Consider the following 18394-nt stretch of genomic DNA (forward strand, 5'->3'; position numbering starts at 1 on the left):
AGAGGAAACTGAGGCACAGAGATTAAACAATTTGCCCAAATCACAGAGCAAGAAAGGATCTAAGTGACATAACCAAGGCTTAAGCCTTAGTCTGACTTCAAAGGCTGAGCTTTTAACGACTCCACTATACTGTTTATGTGTCCCCTTAAAGTTCTTTGAATTTAACAAGATTTTTTTCTCAGTGACTTTGTAAGCCCCTGTTTCTTCTGCCTGAAGGATTCTCTGTCCTCCCTACATCCCCATAAGCACGTCAGTTAATTGAATTAAATTGATAGATATCATTAATGTTATCATTAAACTACAAATAGGCAAAACATGTAATAGTTTTGTCCACTATGATGGATAATGGACACATGAAAACTGACCAGTGGACTTCTTACCAATTCTAATGACCAAATCTAATCTAATGATCACAAAAACCCATAACTAGGCTGATCTCCATACTATTTGTTTTCAAAATAGAACATGTACTTTTTGAATGCAGATCTGTGCTCCTGTTTATCCAGAGACCTAGAAAGCCCTTTGTTCTCCACATATTCATATCTTCCCTTCTTAAGAGGCTTACCTGAAGCTTCTTCAATAGTCTTTCTCAAGTAATTCAATCCACACTGATTTCTTCCTATAACAACATTATAGTTCTCTTTCCTGCACAACTCATTTTAGAATTTATCTACATTCTGCCTTTCATTGTTATTTAAAGTCTTCTTGTGTATCTTTTTATCTCTACTAGATTATAAGCTTCTGCTGAGGATTTAGCATAATACACAGCTTTTTATAAACACCTGTTGAATGAATGATGTCATAGTCTACTTTGGCCTAATACCTCTTATTTACTTAGTGAAACCAACAGAAGAACACTGCCAGGTTAAGTAATGAGGTGCTCCTTTGTTCAGTTTTTGAAAGGACTCTTCTGTTGGTTTACACTTCCAGAGATAAACACGAATAAGGAACTGCAAACTAAATCAAGGAAGAAAATTGGCTTACTCTAGTATACTGAACAGTTGTTGAGTACTTACTGGTAGTTATCACCCAACAATTTAACATTTTTTCTTCCAACTCCACACCTCCATTTTATAGTGATAAATGAGGGCATATACACTTATTTTTATTTTAATCCTTATTCAAGTATATGTTCATTGATTTTTAGAGAGGGAGGGAGAGGGAAACATCAGTGTAAGACAAAAACAATCAGTTGCCTCCCCTATGCACCCTGACGAGGGGATCAAACCCACAATCTAGGTATGTGCCCTGACCAGGAATCGAACCCACACCCCTTTGATGTAGAAGACGATGCTCCAAGCAACTAAGCCACTAGGCCAGGGCAAGGGCATATACATTTAATCTGAATAATTTTTGTTTTCCAGCTCTTATAAGCGGTTGGTGCTCCTCTCTGAAGAGTATTATTTTCCTGACCAGGTAGCATGGAACATGTAATGGGAAATGAATTTGCTAAAAAGAGCCTTAGGTTATTTATAAATACAGGGGTGAGCAAAAGTAGCTTTACAGTTGTCAGCATGTGAAACACAAGAGTTTATTCTTGTATTATTATTCATTAATTATTGTATTATTTTCCATATGAAGAATTATAAACCCACTTTGGCCCTCCTCTATATAAGGTTTTAACTCTAAAATTTTCTTTTGGAACCATAGGTATGATTAAGAAAAGTTATTTAAGATTCCTGCATTCTTTAGAACTATTTCTCATAGTTGTCCATGTGGTAATAGGCACTAAATGGTGCAAAAATCTTGGGGTGGTCACCTCATCAGACAATTTGAGCACTATTCAAACAATTCAACCGGCAGTCAGCCGTTTCCGGCCTGTTAATTAAATTACCCAGGGCCTTTGTTTTCAGATTTCTGCTCCTTGATATGCAGTGTCTTTCCAGGCCAAGCATGTGCCTGAGGTTTATTGATTCATTTCCTGTCTTTCCCTTTCAACCGTAACACACTAGGATGCTGGCTGTGGTGATTATAAAGAGTCTTTGTTTTAGCCAAAGTACCTTTAGACACTTGGTTGCTCAGAGAATCTAGTTTAATTTTTGTGGTCTTTGGTTATTGTCTTTACAGCATGAAGGTAATGGTAGAAAAATTGTTTACTTGCCTTTTATGAGTTTAAGTAAACTTTGAAGTTTTTACTCATTCATAACACTACTATGACTCTTATTTAGGTTTTGGTTTTTAGTTCTTCAGGTTTTTAATTATTAACCAGGGCCCCAAATGCACTACTGCTTAAATCTGTACTCACTTCTCCAGCTTGTTACATCCCTCCTTTAGTTTGGACCCTCATCACTTCTCACTTGAATTACTTAGCAAAGCAGCCTAAAGTTTGTTTGCCTCCAGTTTTCTCCCTTTTCTAAACCATCTTTCATGTTGTAACAGGGTGCAGCTAGAGGGACCCCAACTGTCAAAATGGTCTTTCTAAAATGTAGATCTGCCCTGGCTGGTGTGGCTTAGTTAGTTGGAGCATTATCCTATAACCAAAAGCTTATGGGTTTGATTTCTAATTAGGGCACATACCTAGGTTGAGGGTTCGATCCCTGGTCCTGGTGCATGCAGGAGGCCACCAGTCAATGCTTCTCTATTGCATTGATGCTTCTCTCTCTAAAAAGCAATGAAAAAAAATGTCCTCAGGTAAGGATAAAAAACAATAATAATTTTTTAAAGTGCAGATCTGATCCTTGTCGGTTTTGTACTTAAAATATTTCTGTGGTTCCCACTGCCTTCAGTATAGAATTGGCATTATGATGCAGCCCCTATATACCTTTCCAGTCACATTCCCATCGCATCTTGTATGAACTCTAGTAACTGCGCATAATCTACTGTGCAGATGTGTAGGCAAATGTTGCTTTCACATGTCTGAGGATGGTAGGTGTCAGTGCAGCAAGATTAAATTCGTGTATGCTTCTGAAGGGGTATGCAAATGTTGAATTCATGCAGATTAAATTATACTGTCCTTGGATATAAAATTTAGGATCTTTTGAATTTTTATTAGCTGCATGTAAAATAGTTACCTTTGAAGAGGTCAGATCTGATTGTATTATTTATAAATCTTTCAGTTTAACTTTTAGGGAAACTAGTATCTACATGAAAAAGCCAGCATGATTCATGATTCATGATTGAAAATCTTGTTGTTGCTCTCCCCCACACCTTCTTTTGATTTGGGTCAGATGGTGAAAGAAAAGTCTGGAGTAAGATCCGTGTGCTAGTCCTAGTTCTGACTTATATAAAGCTCTGGAGGTAGCCACATGTTTATGAACCTCAGTGTCTTCTAAAAATGAGGGGTTGTTTGAGTATTAAGTAATGTGTGCTTGATACTATAACTGGTGCTTGGGGTTTAAAAGAAATGAATGACTTGGCCACTGCAATAGAAGAAATCAGAGTCAGTTTTCTGGGTCTAAAAAGTTGATGTCTGTAAATCTCAGGAAACAAATTTTGTGAATATTTGATGAATGAAATGGATTTGTCAGAGATGACTAAATATATTTTTAAGCTTTATCTATCTGGAAATATAAGCATTAACAGGCCTTAATTGTTTAGACATGTTTTAAAAAGCAGTTGTTATTTCGTTAACTTCTATTTTAATTTCAGCTATCTCCTACTGATTTTGGCAGCCTGCCTCTGTTATGGTTCAAAGCTGACATTCTGTGCTGTGAGCAGTTAACTTCTCCCATGTCTGGCAGCTGCAACTGCAGCTAGGCTACAGTGAAGGGGGAGAGAGAAGCCTCAGCTATTCTGGTCTTGGCCCTAACCATACCCAGCCGAATTCTATTCATGTGAGGCTTTTGGAAGTCCGTGTTTTCTGTTTCTCTCAGGATGGTTTTCCATTAAGTGATTCATACTATTAAGGAATTTCAATAAGATTGAATTAATTAAGAGGGAGCTACTTCTTTGTTTATGAAAAAGGAGAACCAGAGATAGATTTTGTCTGGTAATTAAGGTGGTAAGAGGGATGGATTTCCTACTTAGGATAAAATCAGAAAACGTAGTCCACATTAGGGAATAATCTTTTCCTCCCATTATGAAGAATATTCCTTCTGCTTTCAGAAAGAAATCTCAGAGTAAGACTTTGTGTTTCTGAAAATGCTTTCATTTTACCCACATACATGAATAGATACTCTGATTGTGCTATTGCTCCATTGTCTACTTTCATAAGTTATTTATTTCTATGAGAGCAACTCATTGTGTATTGAGGGTCTGTTGTATACCAGACACGGTCCTGGGTGCTCAGAACACGTCAGTGAACGTAGAGTCCTTGCCCTCTTGAAGTTTATAGTTTAGTGAGAGCACTTCATGTTGGAAGGATTAAGAGAAAATGTATTATGCCAGTGTTTCAGAGAAGGTGGACATGAAAGCCTGGATGAGGATGAAGATTTGTTCTTTCATAAAGGGTGGTCAAGGAGAGCCTACATTTGTATACAAACCCAAAGAAAGAATGCATCAGAGTACATATTTTTAAGACCTTACAAGAATTGAGGTCTTGCATGTTTACTCTAATACTTAATAGTTGGTCTTGGTATAGAATTTTAAGTGGGAAATAATTTCTCTTTGAAATAATGAAACATTGTTTTATTATCTTATAGTTTCCAGGATTGCTTTTGAAAAGCTTTAAACTGATCCAGTTCCTGATCCTTTGTTGTGAATTACTGTTTCCAACTGTGAACTTATAAGATTTTTTTCTTTGTCCCCAGTGTTCTGAAATTTCACAATGATGTGCCTTGGTATAGGTCTGTTTTGCTTCATGGTGCTGGGCTATTGGTGGGCCTGTTTAATCTGGAAACTCAGAATCTTTTGTTCTAGGAAATTGTCTAGAATTACTTAGTTGATGGTTTCCTTCCTTAATTTTCATTATCTTCTCTTTCACAAATGCCTATTATTCAGATATTGACCTTCCTGGACTGTCCAATTTTGTTTTGTTTTTTTATTTCCCTTTTCCATGTCTTTTTCTTTTTGCTCTACTTTTGGGGATATCCCATGGTTTTTCTACAGCTTTTATTTTGCTATCATACTTTTAATATCTATGAGTTAATTTCGTTCCCTGATTTTTTGTTTTAAAAGAACTCATTTTTATGCGATGATTTTACAATGTCTTAGCCCTGAGGACAACAATAATTTTGTTATGTTTTCTTCTCTTGATATAGTGTCTTTTTTCCTCCAAGTTGATTGTTTTCTGTTGGTGGGTATGTTTTAATCTGTATTTATGTTAGGAGGTTTTTTTAGATGATTCCTGGGCGTGTTTGGTTGTCAATTCCTAGTTAAGAACAAGAGACCAAGAGCCAGTAGATGGGATTTGTCCACTGTGAGTTTTACTGTAGGAGTGATCTGATCGTGTTCTTTTACTGGAGATTCCTGATGTTTGTACCTTTATTCTTTTTAAAAAATATATTTTATTGATTATGCTATTACAGTTGTCCGATTTCCCCCCTTCACTCCCCACTGCCCTGCACACCCCCTCCCAACCTTTAGTTCATACCCCCCCCTTTAGTTCATCCTGTTATTTTACTATTAATATTTGTAACCTTCTTTTTCTTAGATAAGTCCCTTTAATGTTTCATATGATAAGTGCTTGGTGATGATGAACTCCTTGAACCTGACCTTATCTGAGAAGCACTTTATCTGTCCTTCCATTCTAAATGAAAGCTCTGCTGGCTAGAGCAATCTTGAGTGTAGCAATCTTGCCTTTCATGACTTGGAATACTTCTTCCGATCCCCTTCTTGCCTGCAAGGTCTCTTGAGAAATCGGTTTACAGTCTTATGGGAACTCTTTTGTAGGTGACTGTCTCCTTTTCACTTACTGCTTCTAAGATTCTCTCCTTCATTTTAATCTTGGGTAACTTAATACTGATATGCTTTGGCGTGTTCCTCCTTGGGTCCAACTTCTTTGGGACTCTCTGAGCTTCCTGGACTTCCTGGAAGTCTATTTCCTTTGCCAGATTGGGGAAGTTCTCCTTTATTATTTGTTCAGACAACTTTTGCACTTGTTGTTCTTCCTCTTCTCCTCTGGCACCCCTATAATTCAGATGTTGGGATGTTTAAAGATGTCCTGGAGGTTCCTAAGCCTCTCTCATTTTTTTAAATTCTTGTTTCTTTATTCTTTTCTGATTGGATGTTTTTTCCTTCTGGTCCACACCTGTGATGTGAGTCCTAATTTCCTTCTCATCACTATTGGTTCCCTGTGCATTTTCCTTTAGTTCACTTAGGGACGCTTTCATTTTTTCATCTAATTTGTGACCAAATTCAACCAGTTCTGTGAGCATCCTGATTACCAGTGTTTTGAACTGTTCATCTAATAGGTTGGCTATCTCTTTATTGCTTAGTTATATTTTTTCTGGAGCTTTGACCTGTTCTTTCATTTAGCCTTTTTTTTTTTTTTTTGTACTGACTGGCCTGTTATGTAGTGAGGGATGGAGCCTTAGGTGTTCACCAGGGCGGGGCAGCCACATCACTGTGTTGTGACACTGTATGTGGGGAGGGGGTCCAAGAGGGAACAATGGTGCTTGCTCCTCTCTGCTGGATTTCAGTCACTTCCCCTGCTTCCCACAAGCAAATTGGGCCCTTTTGGTGCTGATTCCCATGTGGGTGGGTTTGTGTACTTCTAGGACCCTGTTGGTCTCCAACAAACTCTCCTGTGAGCCTGGGAGTTTCCTCGATGGCCTGATCCCCCACAGGTGTTTTCAAGCAATGGTTTGAGGGTTTATTTTCCCATGCTGGGGCCCTGGGTTGCAAGGTCCATCCTGCTCACCAGTTATTTCTCCCCAGTTGTTTCTGTGCACTAATGTGGGACCACCCAGTCCGCTATCAGCTGCCTCACCCGGTCTGCCTGCTGCTGACTTGCCAGCCAGCTGCAGCCTTGTGCACCCCGCTCCACAATTCGAAAAATATGGAACACTTCCCAAGTTTGCATGTCATCCTTGTGCAGGGGGCATGCTAATCTTCTCTGTATTCCAATTTTGGTACCAATGCTGCCGAAGCGAGCACTGTACCTTTATTCTTAAGTTGATAGAGTCCCAGGAGAAGATTCTTCTAGTCTTCCACCCAGAAGATAAAAGCCTGCTTTTGACATAGATTTGGCCTCTTGGGTAAGGAAAGCTGAGGTGTGCCAGTATCCAATAGGGGGATTACTTAATCCCCCTATTTTCCATGTGCTATCCCTGACCTCAACTGTGCCCAGGGTCCTTAAATCTAGAAACCCTCTGTTTTAGTCTCTCAAGAGACTAACAAACCTCTGATTTCTTCTGGAGTAGAAGTTAGGACACTCACCTAATTACATAGAAGGAGAGGTGAAATCTGGGGATTGAATTACTTCAACTGACTACCCTTGTTTTAGCTTTACTCACACCAACTTTCAGAGTTCCTTCAGGCATTATACAGGGATTGGGAAAGTAGGTTTACAGTTGTGAGTATGTGAAAAACAGAGTTTATTCTTTTATTATTAATTATTGTATTACTTATCATATAAACACCTGTAAGCCTACATTTGCCCACCCCTGTATTTAGTGTCCACTGCAGTGTCAAATATAGAAAATCTTATTTTTTTCAAAAGGAACTGAGGAAAAGGGAAAATTGTTTTCTAACATATTAGACACATGGCATATATCTCATTTTCAGTATTATTTTTTTACTGATTTCAGAAAATGCACATTTGCTTAGAATGGGAAAAGCTCTGCTACACGTTCACCTATTAGTTTATTTCCAAACATACTCTAAATGTACAGTGTCTCATGCTGCAAAATATGAAGGACTCTGAAGAAGAGGAAAGCTAAAAGACTCAGAAACTGTAGCAAAAAGGTTTTGCTTCCACATGGTCTGAGAAATTTGATTTACAAATCTAGTACTGCTTTCTTGACTAACACCCTTAAAAGCTTTCTGGACCTCTGTTATTTGTTTTAATTGGAATACAATTAGCATAGTTTCCAAAAATAGAAATAAAAATTTCATTTTTATTCTTTGTTCCTATCTCTTCTTCATTTACATGTTTTCCCCTGTTTTTGGTGTTGAAATATAATTTATGTACACTAAAGTACACAAATGCCAAGTTCATAGCTTGATGAATTTTCTGCATATGGACCCTCTTAAATAACCATCCCCTAGGACAGAACATAGAACACAGAAAATGTCCGTCACCCTGGAAAGCTCCCTCGTGCTTCCACCCAGTGTCGCCACAGGAGTAACCACTGGTCTTACCTCTGTCATCACACACCAGTTCTTCCGGTTTCTAAGTTTCAGATAAATGGAATACTGTTCTTCTGTGTCTGCTTCTTTCACTCGGCCTTTTTATCTGTGAGATTCATCCTTGTTTATATATATATATATATATATATATATATATATATATATATATATATATCTCAGTATGTATCTTTGTATAGCCCAGTTGCCAAATGCTGTACTCACAGATGGACAGACAAATGCACATAAAAAAGAAGGAAACTGATACTGCTCTCACCAGCTGTAGTATGCTTGTATTCTTGGCAACTGGGCTATAGAAAGCAAAGCAAGCCCCAAGGGGTGTAATGCATTCTTTAGGCCTGATTTCCTATGCTTGCCTCCCAGCATTCCCAGCATTCCCAGCATTCTGGTCAAGACTAAGCCTGGCCCTTATTCAAGGCCTGGCTTACGAGGGGCTACAGTTCCCAATACCACACAAAGTGGTCCCCAACAGGATGGTATGTCATTAATATAATCATGGGGCTTTTGGCTACCTTGACTCATCACTCCAATTTTAAACAAATTGTTATGAAAAACATGGACCACTTAGATGTGAATAATAGTAACTTGAGTTTGTGTGATAGGGCATCTAACTGATATAAGTGCTTGGAGAGACAGAATCACCTAGATCCGGATGTCCTTGACTAGAAAAGCTAAGTTTGAAATTAGTGTTAATTGGAACCTAATCAATAAAACAAACAAGCAAACAAAATATAACCAGAGACATTGAAATTTAAGAACAATCTGACAGCAACCAGAGGGGAAATGGGAGGGGATAATGGGGGAAAGGTTTTCAGGAACAACTATAAAGGACACATAGACAAAACCAAGGCTGGGTGGAAGCAGGGGAGGGGGGTGGGGATGGCTGGGGTGGTGGGGAAGTGGTAAGGCGTAAATGCAGACAACTGTAAATGAACAACAATAAAGTAATTTTAAAATAACTATTTATGTCCTGGCTGGTGTAGCACAGTGGATTGAGTGCGGGCTGTGAACCAAAGGGTCATCAGTTCGATTCCCAGTTAGGGCACATGCCTGGGTTGCAGGCCAGGTTCCCCAGTAGGGACCACATGAGAGGCAACCACATATTGATGTTTCTCTCCCTCTCTTTCTTATTCCCTTCCCCTCTCTCTAAAAATAAATAAATAAAATCTTTAAAAAATAACTATATGATGCATCTCAAGTTTAGTAAGTTTATTTCCTTTTTATTTGTCTCAAGGAATGTTTTGGATTTTTAAAAATTTTTCTCTTCTTTGATATATTGGTTGTTTAGAAGCATGATTTATAATTTTCACATAATTTTTGTTTGTTTTACATGAACTTGAATTTTAGTTACTTAACCACTGTGTTCAGGAAACAATATTGATACCATTTCCAAAAAAAAGAAATTAGTGTTAATTATGCTGATAACCAAAACTGACATTTATTGCCAGGCCCTCAGCTAATTGCTTTGTACATATTGTCCCATTTAAACCTCGCATAGGTTGTTGTGTCATCCTCATCCTCGTGTAGATGAGGAAAGGGAGACTCAGTGGTAAAATAAGTTTGTCTGTGGTAGCAGAGTTAGTGAGTGGAAAGGGTAGGATTCAAACCCAGATGAGTCTTGGTTTAAAAACCCATGCTCCTACCATTACAATAGTATATTTTGTAAACTGCAGACCTAAAAATTATATTGGCTAACTATATAAAAATATTTCTAGGTACTTGAACAATTAAAATAAATTGAAAAAATATTCCTAGGTACTATACCAGACCTGCTGAATCATACTTCTTGAATACAGGAATCAGGACTGCATTTTTAACAGATTTCTCAGTGTGATTCTTATGAACACTAAAGTATAAGAACCACTGTACTATACTATGTTGCTATATAGTTTGGGTGAAGACAAATAAACTCTGATGGGTAGGAGGATGGAAAATATTCCTGATACTAGGAGTGATGCTTATGAAATCCTGGAAGTATGAATAGTTCATATGGACTGGTAATACTGGAAAACTTAGGTGGTGATGTAGAGGACTTGGAGGACTCTGAAGTGTAAATGAAAGATTAGGACAGAGCTTTGGAAAAGAAGGAAGTTCCCATTAGATTGAACAGAGTTAGGTGCTGATTTATCCTGCTCCATTAATACCTTGCTCATATCTGTGTATCATAGTGCTGAAACATTTTATTTCCTCTGTCTCTTGCCTTCCTTAAACTGGACATTGAGACTGGACATTCTCTTTGTTTGTAGTTGTGTTCACATCTCTTAGCCTAGTCCCTAATACATACCCTTAATAAATGTCACAATATCTTTAAAAAAAAAAACCCTCTTGGAAGGCTCGGACTGGTCTGGAGTCCTTTCTGGGGCCAACTTTTAACAATTTGAGAGCCTTGAGTATGGCCCAGATCCAAGTAGGAGCTTCAAGCTCTGACTTGGCTTCCATGACCCAACAATTGAAGTTTAACCCAGCCTCAAATTCTGAGTCTTTCTGGCTTTCTCAAGGAAATTTCCAGGAAGACACAGCAGGCTCTCTTCCCTCCTGCTCAGTAATTCTGATAGAATGCTCAGGAACTTGACCCTCATTCCTGGGTCCAACTACCCTCCCCTACCCCAAGAGCAGGACAGACAGGAAGCCATCCAACAATAGAGGTAATAGGAAGAGACATTGTTACTTCATTTTGAAAAGACAATTTAGAGATCTTTTACTCATAGCATATATTATAAAAATAACTTTAGACTTGAATTTAAATATTATCATTTCTTGAATCATTCTGGGAACTAGATAGTGGGTAGCCTTTCATTGTTCCTTCTCAAATCAGAAATGCTTAAAAACTTGTCCCTCAGCCCTGGTACCATCCTTCCTCTGCACTAGAAGAATTGTTCCCACTGCAGGAGATAAAAAAAGAAAAAATCCAACCAGAAGGGCAATAAGAAAGGATATTGGCATTTTCTGAAAAAGTCTTCTAACACTGGCCTAGTGAAGGCTTGTCTTCCTCAGAGGGTAGAGATCAGGTTGGATACAGATACAAATGTGCATATTGCCTTGAACAGACGCTTTCTAAGAACTTAAAACAGTGAGGAATGGTCAGTTTTACCAACAGATTTATGACAAAGAATTATATCAGAAACTAGGTTTGATCCAATTTCAGTACCGGTACCAAAATGTGCCACTGGTAATTTTAGGATTATTGTGGGGCAAGCTGGGATGTTTCTGAAATATGAGTTCTTTTTTCCCTTCTCATATCTGTCTTTCTTCTCCTTGTATGTTATCTGCAATTTACAACTTATCTATATAAATTGGATACCCTTCTGATTTCATTTTGCTTTATTCCATTGTATTAATTAGCTCTACTTTGGCACCTGCATGTGTGTTTTAGAATTCTACAGTCAATTTATAAGATGGGATGCACTGTTAACAATTTGAAACAAAAATCTTTGGGAAAGTAAAAATAAAAATTAAATTAAATATGATTGTGGTCAAGTATATGGCAATAAATATTTTTTGCTCCATAACGATGATCTTATTACCTGGTAAAGGACTCTCTGCTGTTATTTTAGTGTGTGTGTTTTGTTTTGTTTTTGTTTTTGTTTTTGTTTTCGTACAAAATAAGCTTGTTTAAAGGGGAGAAAAAACTCAGAGGTTCCAATGATGGGGCAGATCCTTATGGAAAAACAAAAAGGAAAAAGAAACTTAGATGTCAGTATTAGAGTAGCTAATTTCCCTTTCTCTTCTAAACATTATTTCATTTGCTTGTTGAAATCTGTGATTGTTCTATAATCTCCTATGCTGCAGATTTTTACTCATTGCAATATAGGATGCTCCAAGATTTGAATCGTTATTATTAAAATAATATTTGGCCATTGTTTTCTTGTTTAGCTAAAATAGGTATTGTGTACCTGCCTCTTTCTTTACTTATTTTTGACTTAGTTGTATGATTTTGTCACTTGATACACTTTATAGTTATATCCATTCAAAATCCAATTATGAATTATTTTACAGGTAAACTCTTTAATATTGTGCTCTGTTGAGTTGGCATAAAGTAACTTTTTTACATGTTGTTTTACAGTTCTAAGACAAGCATTTCAAGTAGCTTTCAAATTTGTACATTTTTTTGCTTGTTGTTGACTACCTCTTCCCCACAGTTTTATCCGTGTTTCACTAAACGTGTCCATCTGTTGTGTCTTATTAAGAATCTGTACACCCATCAGCTTCACACTTTTACAGGAGTATAGTACAAAAGCTTCATGGAGAATGTGACTTTATATTTTACATGAGGTGAAATGTCCCTCCCCAGGTAAGGACTTTTTCACTATAGATCCAAGCCCTTTAGAAGATAATTATGAATATGAAATCTGATTTCCAAATACAGATTCCTTTAAGAGAAAATTTACTCAGAATACTTACAATATTACTCTGCAGTACAGCAATTTATCACATCTTTTGTATATAAATATGTATTTAGACTATGTGATAAATGATATATGGAACAGAAGCTTTTAAAGATTTTTTTACTTAAATATTTAAATTTTAGAATTTTTTTTCTTTTCACCTTACCTACTAGTAAAGTCCGACATCTTAAACCTTTTTTTAAAGATTTTATTTATTTATCTTTAGAGGGGAAGGGAAGGAGAGAAGGAGAGAAATATTGATGTATGGTTGCCTCTCATGAGTCCCCTGCTGGGAACTGGCCTGCAACCCAGGCATGTGCCCTGACTGGGAATCGAACCGCGATCGTGTGGTTTGCAGACCTGCACTCAGTCCACTGAGCTACACCAGCCAGGGCATCTTAAACTTTTTTATATAGGTCAGGGGATATTAGTAATTTTTATTTCTATTTTTTATATTAACTACTGCTTACAATCAGTGTGGGAGGTTAGCTTTTTTGACTGTGTGGGCAGACTTGCTTTGATGATGATAACCATAGGGCTGAGATGTTACTGAGAGAACAATGACCTGAGAATACATACCTCTCTCGAGTCCCTCATGCCAGGTAGGTGAAGCAGAGGTTACCTCTCTGTGGTCTCATAATGGCTTGTGCACATCTCTCAACGCCATTCTTGCCATTTTATACTCCTAGATCTGTCTCCCCTACTGGAGTGAACTCCTTGGAGGCAAAAAAAAATGTTTTTTCTTTATGTTTATATTTTCAGTGCCTAGCAGAGTATGTAGCCCACAGCATATTGCAAATACTTTGTAAATGTTTATTAGGGAATTGAGAGAATTGAGTCTCTAACATTAATGATTATTATTTTGAACTCAGATTGTGCTTCTGTGAACAGAGATACAGCCAGAAACATTTATATTGCTTTTAACTATTTCTTTGTTCTTAATAGTTCAAAGTATTTATTTTTTGGAGAATATTATTTTTCAATTTACCAAGAAAGTTGAACATCCTGAATGCTTTTATATGCAGGTAATTTTGTTCAGTATAGTCAAAGGCTAATAGGCCTTAACATAAGGGTACTATATTCTGGTTGTTATATGACTTCAAGCTAGTTTGCTACCTGTTCTCCCCACGTACAACTCACCAGTTTTTATTTACCATTCCACAAGGGCAATTGACGTAGTAGTTGTCTCCATTTAAAAACACTTTTTAGAGAAACTCAAAATGGGAAGAAACAGGGACACATTATTTATAATGCAAAATAACCCATTCAATTAGTTTCTGAAATGCATTTGTTAACATTTTGAAATGCCTAATCTGAAATTTTGAGTTGTGTTATGCCTGACACGTAACATGTGATCTTTACTGTTACTGATTTTGGCATTATAAATAAAATAATTATGCTAAGAAACTCTGACTTGAGTTGCTAATGAGGTAGTAGCCTGATTCAATACTCATTGAATTTCCTCCTTAACTTTTCTCAGAAACTTCTGTTTCTCATTCAGTATGATATTATTATACATTTTCATTGTGTTTTTATACTCTAAAGTAGATTTTGGCTAACTCAGATTCTCTTTTTGAGAGAAATACAAACCCTTTATAAGGCCTTTCCTATTACCATATTTTTAGGACTATAGGACACACCTAGGTTTTAGAGGAGGAAAATAGGGAAAAAAATTTGAAGCAAAAAATGTGGTAAAGTGTTTAATAACCAATCTCCCTGCTCCACCACTGCCACCCCACCCCCACAACAAGCCAGGTAAGCTACATTCGGACTAACAGACTTGCTCGAATTTTCCTCCTGAATGGAGGGCGGGGGAGTCTTATAGTCCCCAAAATGTGATATGTTACCTAAAGATAGAGAGGGAAACCTCACTGTCCCTTTCATTTTCTAATAGCCTAGGAATAAATTTAGGCAAATATTTATTAAGCATCTGTTACTTGTAAGTCACTATTCTTTGTGGAGTAAGATGTGCTTATCTGCTTTCAAGTCTGTTGGACTCATGAGACATATTCATACAACAATATCAAAGCTTAAAGAGCAAGGCAGGATTTTTTTTTAATGAGATGGCTTTAGAGTTGGAACTGAAGGACCTAATGAAAGGATCTGGTCTCCAGCAGATACCTATGGATTGTACTAGGTTTGCTGCTGATCTTGCTGAAAAACTCTGATTTTGGCCGCATTCTGTCTTTCTGTTTTGGTAAAGTAGTCTTTAAAGTGATTTAGCATATATCTACTCTGGTCATTCATATACTGCTTTTATTAATTAGAATATGCAGCTATTTCTAAAAAGCTATTACTCCTTTGTGCTATGTAAAAGGGTAGAAGAGAATTTAGTTGCAGATGAAGGAAACTGCATGAGCTGAAGTACAGCGTTAGAAAATGATGAGGTTTATATGGAGAACAGAGCAGGTCAGCTTGACTGAAGCAAATAGGGGAAGAAGGTTGGATGGTAGGAGGAAGATGGTAATTGAAAGAGATCGTAAGGGCATAAAATGGTTTAAAATGATATATTATGAAGATTCTGTATGCTAACTAAGCTAAGGGGTAATACGAGCTTAATACCAGAAACATGAAAGAGCAATTAAGAATTTTTAAATAGGAATGACATATTCAGAGTTCTGATTTACAATGATTAATTTATATTGGACTTGGGAGATCCCAGGGCCATGCTGATTAACTTGGCAATTATTACAGTACGCCAAGTGAAATGTACTCAGGACTAATGTGGGGTAATATTAGCTGGACTCAATTTGGGGAATGGAAGAGGCACCAGATGGGAGAGAAGTTGCAGAAAGAAAATGTCAAGGCTTGGCATTCTTTTCCAGAAACATAAGAATAAATGAAAGGTTAAAATGTGTCAGAAAAGGATTTGAAAGCCTAATGCTGGACTTGTATAGAACATCTTTGACACTCGCATGATTTATTTTCTCTTAGTGGCCAATTTGTTTGATACTGATTACATAATTATTTTGTTCACTTTTTATTTACTTTATAACCTTATTTGTTAAATTTTATCATCATTGGAGCCATTCTTTCATCCCTTATTTGTTGTTTTTGACCTTTTTACTTGGCAGTTTTGGTCTGATTTTACCTTCCCCTTTCCATCTACTCTCATGTGTCCTGAGACAGGGCTCGTTAAGTAACAGAGAACACAGTGTGTTGGTAGGGACCCAGAAAAGTCCTACTGTTCAAAGATACATGGCCACATATATCAGTGTGTAAGCTCTTCCTTTAAAATGATAAGTACTGTGGGAATTTTACCTGGAGAAATTTGAAGTTCTATCAGGATGAAGGACAGTTTACTACAGTTACCTAACTGGCGTATGCCTCTTTTGAATCATTTTCTGGGTTCTTACAGACACAGGTCTTCCTCAGAGATTTTCAGTAGTGAATATATTGATTTCGGTGAAACAGTATTTCCTACTTTTGCCATTAAAAACCTTTAGTATTCAGTCACATGAAATTTTTGCAAAGTTTGGAATATAAGTTAGAGAAAGTCCCTTGTTCACAATGAGCACACCATGTAAAACTATAGTATCAGTAAAGCATTCTTCCTGAAACCTGAACCTAAGAGATTTAATATCCAAGCTGCATTATCTAATATGGTTTTCAGGATTAATTTTCTGTAAGGAGTATCTATTTTGTATAGCCTGAATCTTGCTGAATTTTCACAAACTAATTACTAAGGTGAATCTAAAAATTCTAAGTATCCAATGTGATACTCTCTCTTTGCTTGGTACAGTATGCTGACAAAAGATTGAAACTACAGCCTATGATTGTTGAAAAACAAAAGTATTTATGTATCAGAAGGAAAACTAAAGTAGGTTAGAAACCCAGAAGGCTCTTCTTGTCAAAGATATATACCAATGCATATATCTGCATTTTAGGAGTGGGAGAGGGTTTTTTTGTTTTTTTGCTTAATAAGCTCTCTTGGAAAGAAAGAGAACTCACAGAGTATGGAAGAGGGAAGTGGAAAGGAAACCGGGATGCACCAAAGACATCTACACTGTCATTTTTACCTAGAGCCCTCATGGCCACTTTTGAAAATGGTCTTAGATACCCCTACAGACCAGTAGTTCCTACAGCGTGTTTCACAGAAGCTAAATCCTTGACCTCCTTCCTCCTTGAGAAAGGATTCATTCTATAGATGCAAATGGTAGAAAATATTAAATTCTTCTCCAGGAGATTTATACTGCACCTTCATAAATTAAAGACGAGAAGGTCTGTAGTAAAATAACACAAGCTTCTCTACTCTTGTAATTTCCAAACTTTCTTAATCACCAAGTCTCTCTTTTCATATAACAGGTATTAAATCTGACAGAGCACACTAAGGAACTGCTGGGGTCAGAGAGAGGTGCTTTTGAGAGAATAACAGTATGAAAGCAGTGTTTTAGTAAGAATAATCTGGTGGAATGTAGATAAATTAGAGACAGAGAGACTGGAAGCAGAAAGTCCTGTTTGGAAGCTATTGGAATAATTTGGTGTGAAGGAAATGACACAGATCAGAAATTCAACTAATATATATTGAGCCATTGTGTGCCAAACACTGTTGTAGATTTAGATAATAGAGAAGAAAAAATCAGAATCTTTTTCTCGTGGAGCTTATGCAAATCCTAGGAGAGGGAGAAATACAGTAAATAAACAAATATACAAATTGACAAATGGCGAAGAGTTCTAAAAAGAAGAGTAAAGCAGCCCTGGCTGGTGTGGCTCGGTGGATTGAAAGCCAGCTTATGAACCAAAGGGTTGCTCGTTCGATTCCCAGTCAGGGCACATGCCTGGGTTGTGGGCCACCACGCATTGTGTTCTCTTCCTCTCTTTCTTCCTCCCTTTCCCTCTCTCTAAAAATAAAATTTTTAAATCTTAAAAAAAAGAAAAAAGCGAAGTAGAGGAAAGGAAGAATCCTGGGCAGTGGTTAGTGGGAGGCCTTTCTTGTGAGCAAACATGTAAGCAGAGGTCATGAGATTAGAAAGCAGACAATGTGAGTATCTACACAGAGGGAACAGCAGTGCAAAGACTTTGGAACAGGAATCCAGTGTGGCAAGAAGCAGAGTCAGGTGAGATGGTGGTAGGTGGGGAAAGGGAGGCATGTGAGGGGGCAGTCAGTTTCACTTAGCGTGATAGTCTCAACAATTTCATCCATGTTGTCCCAAAAGGTAGGAGTTCCTTCTTTTGGGATTATCTCTGACAGTTCTTTGGAACCTTACACACACACATACCCTCTCCTGTTAGAGAAATGGGATAGGAGTCAGGATGTTGTAAACTGCCTTTTGTTTCCCTGCTCACAATGGTCTAACTATTGGGAATGGTTCTGGTGGGTATAATTGGAATAGGAGCACTCTCACTGCTGCTCATCTCCTTACCTTTATCTTTTCCATTTTCCCCCCTGGCTTGGGGGCTTCATTCTGGCAGAGAGGAAATGGTCTCAGGATATACATTTGAAATATTTTTTTTCTGGTTTCTGATCCTAGTATGTAAGGGGCTTAGGAATCATCACCTCATCCTAACAACAAATAAAAAACTGAACAAACTAAAAATACCAACAGTCACAGGGCAAAGTGCTGCCCCCCAAATTGGAGAGACAGACAGGCAAATACAGAGACTCACATCTTACCAGAGCAGGAGCCCACAAGCAGGAACCTCTGCAGAAGCCAGTACTGGAATAGGGAAATCTGGATGATGAGTTGCTGGAAGCTCAGTGTTAAAAACTCCAGGGAGGGGAGTTACCCATGGGGGTGGGCAACTTCACACTTTTGTGACTTTCAGAACTATAGAATGCTTCCCTTTCTCCCACACCTCACCACCTCACCACAAAAGGCAGT

The 18394-nt window shown here is 37.5% G+C and overlaps 1 protein-coding gene and 1 non-coding gene across 3 annotated transcripts in view; one reads left to right on the forward strand and one right to left on the reverse strand.

Annotated features, from left to right (window-relative positions):
• The window catches only part of SIK2 (salt inducible kinase 2), a 121866-nt gene that overhangs the window by 21633 nt on the left and 81839 nt on the right, over positions 1–18394 (forward strand). The window lies entirely within an intron of this gene.
• On the reverse strand, positions 6872–6975 carry LOC119000595 (U6 spliceosomal RNA). The gene has a single exon (XR_005069353.1). It is a non-coding gene; the product is annotated as a U6 spliceosomal RNA (small nuclear RNA).

Source organism: Sturnira hondurensis, unplaced genomic scaffold, assembly GCF_014824575.4.
Source record: "Sturnira hondurensis isolate 20B ecotype Veracruz unplaced genomic scaffold, ASM1482457v3 Scaffold0015793, whole genome shotgun sequence".
NCBI lineage: Eukaryota > Metazoa > Chordata > Mammalia > Chiroptera > Phyllostomidae > Sturnira > Sturnira hondurensis.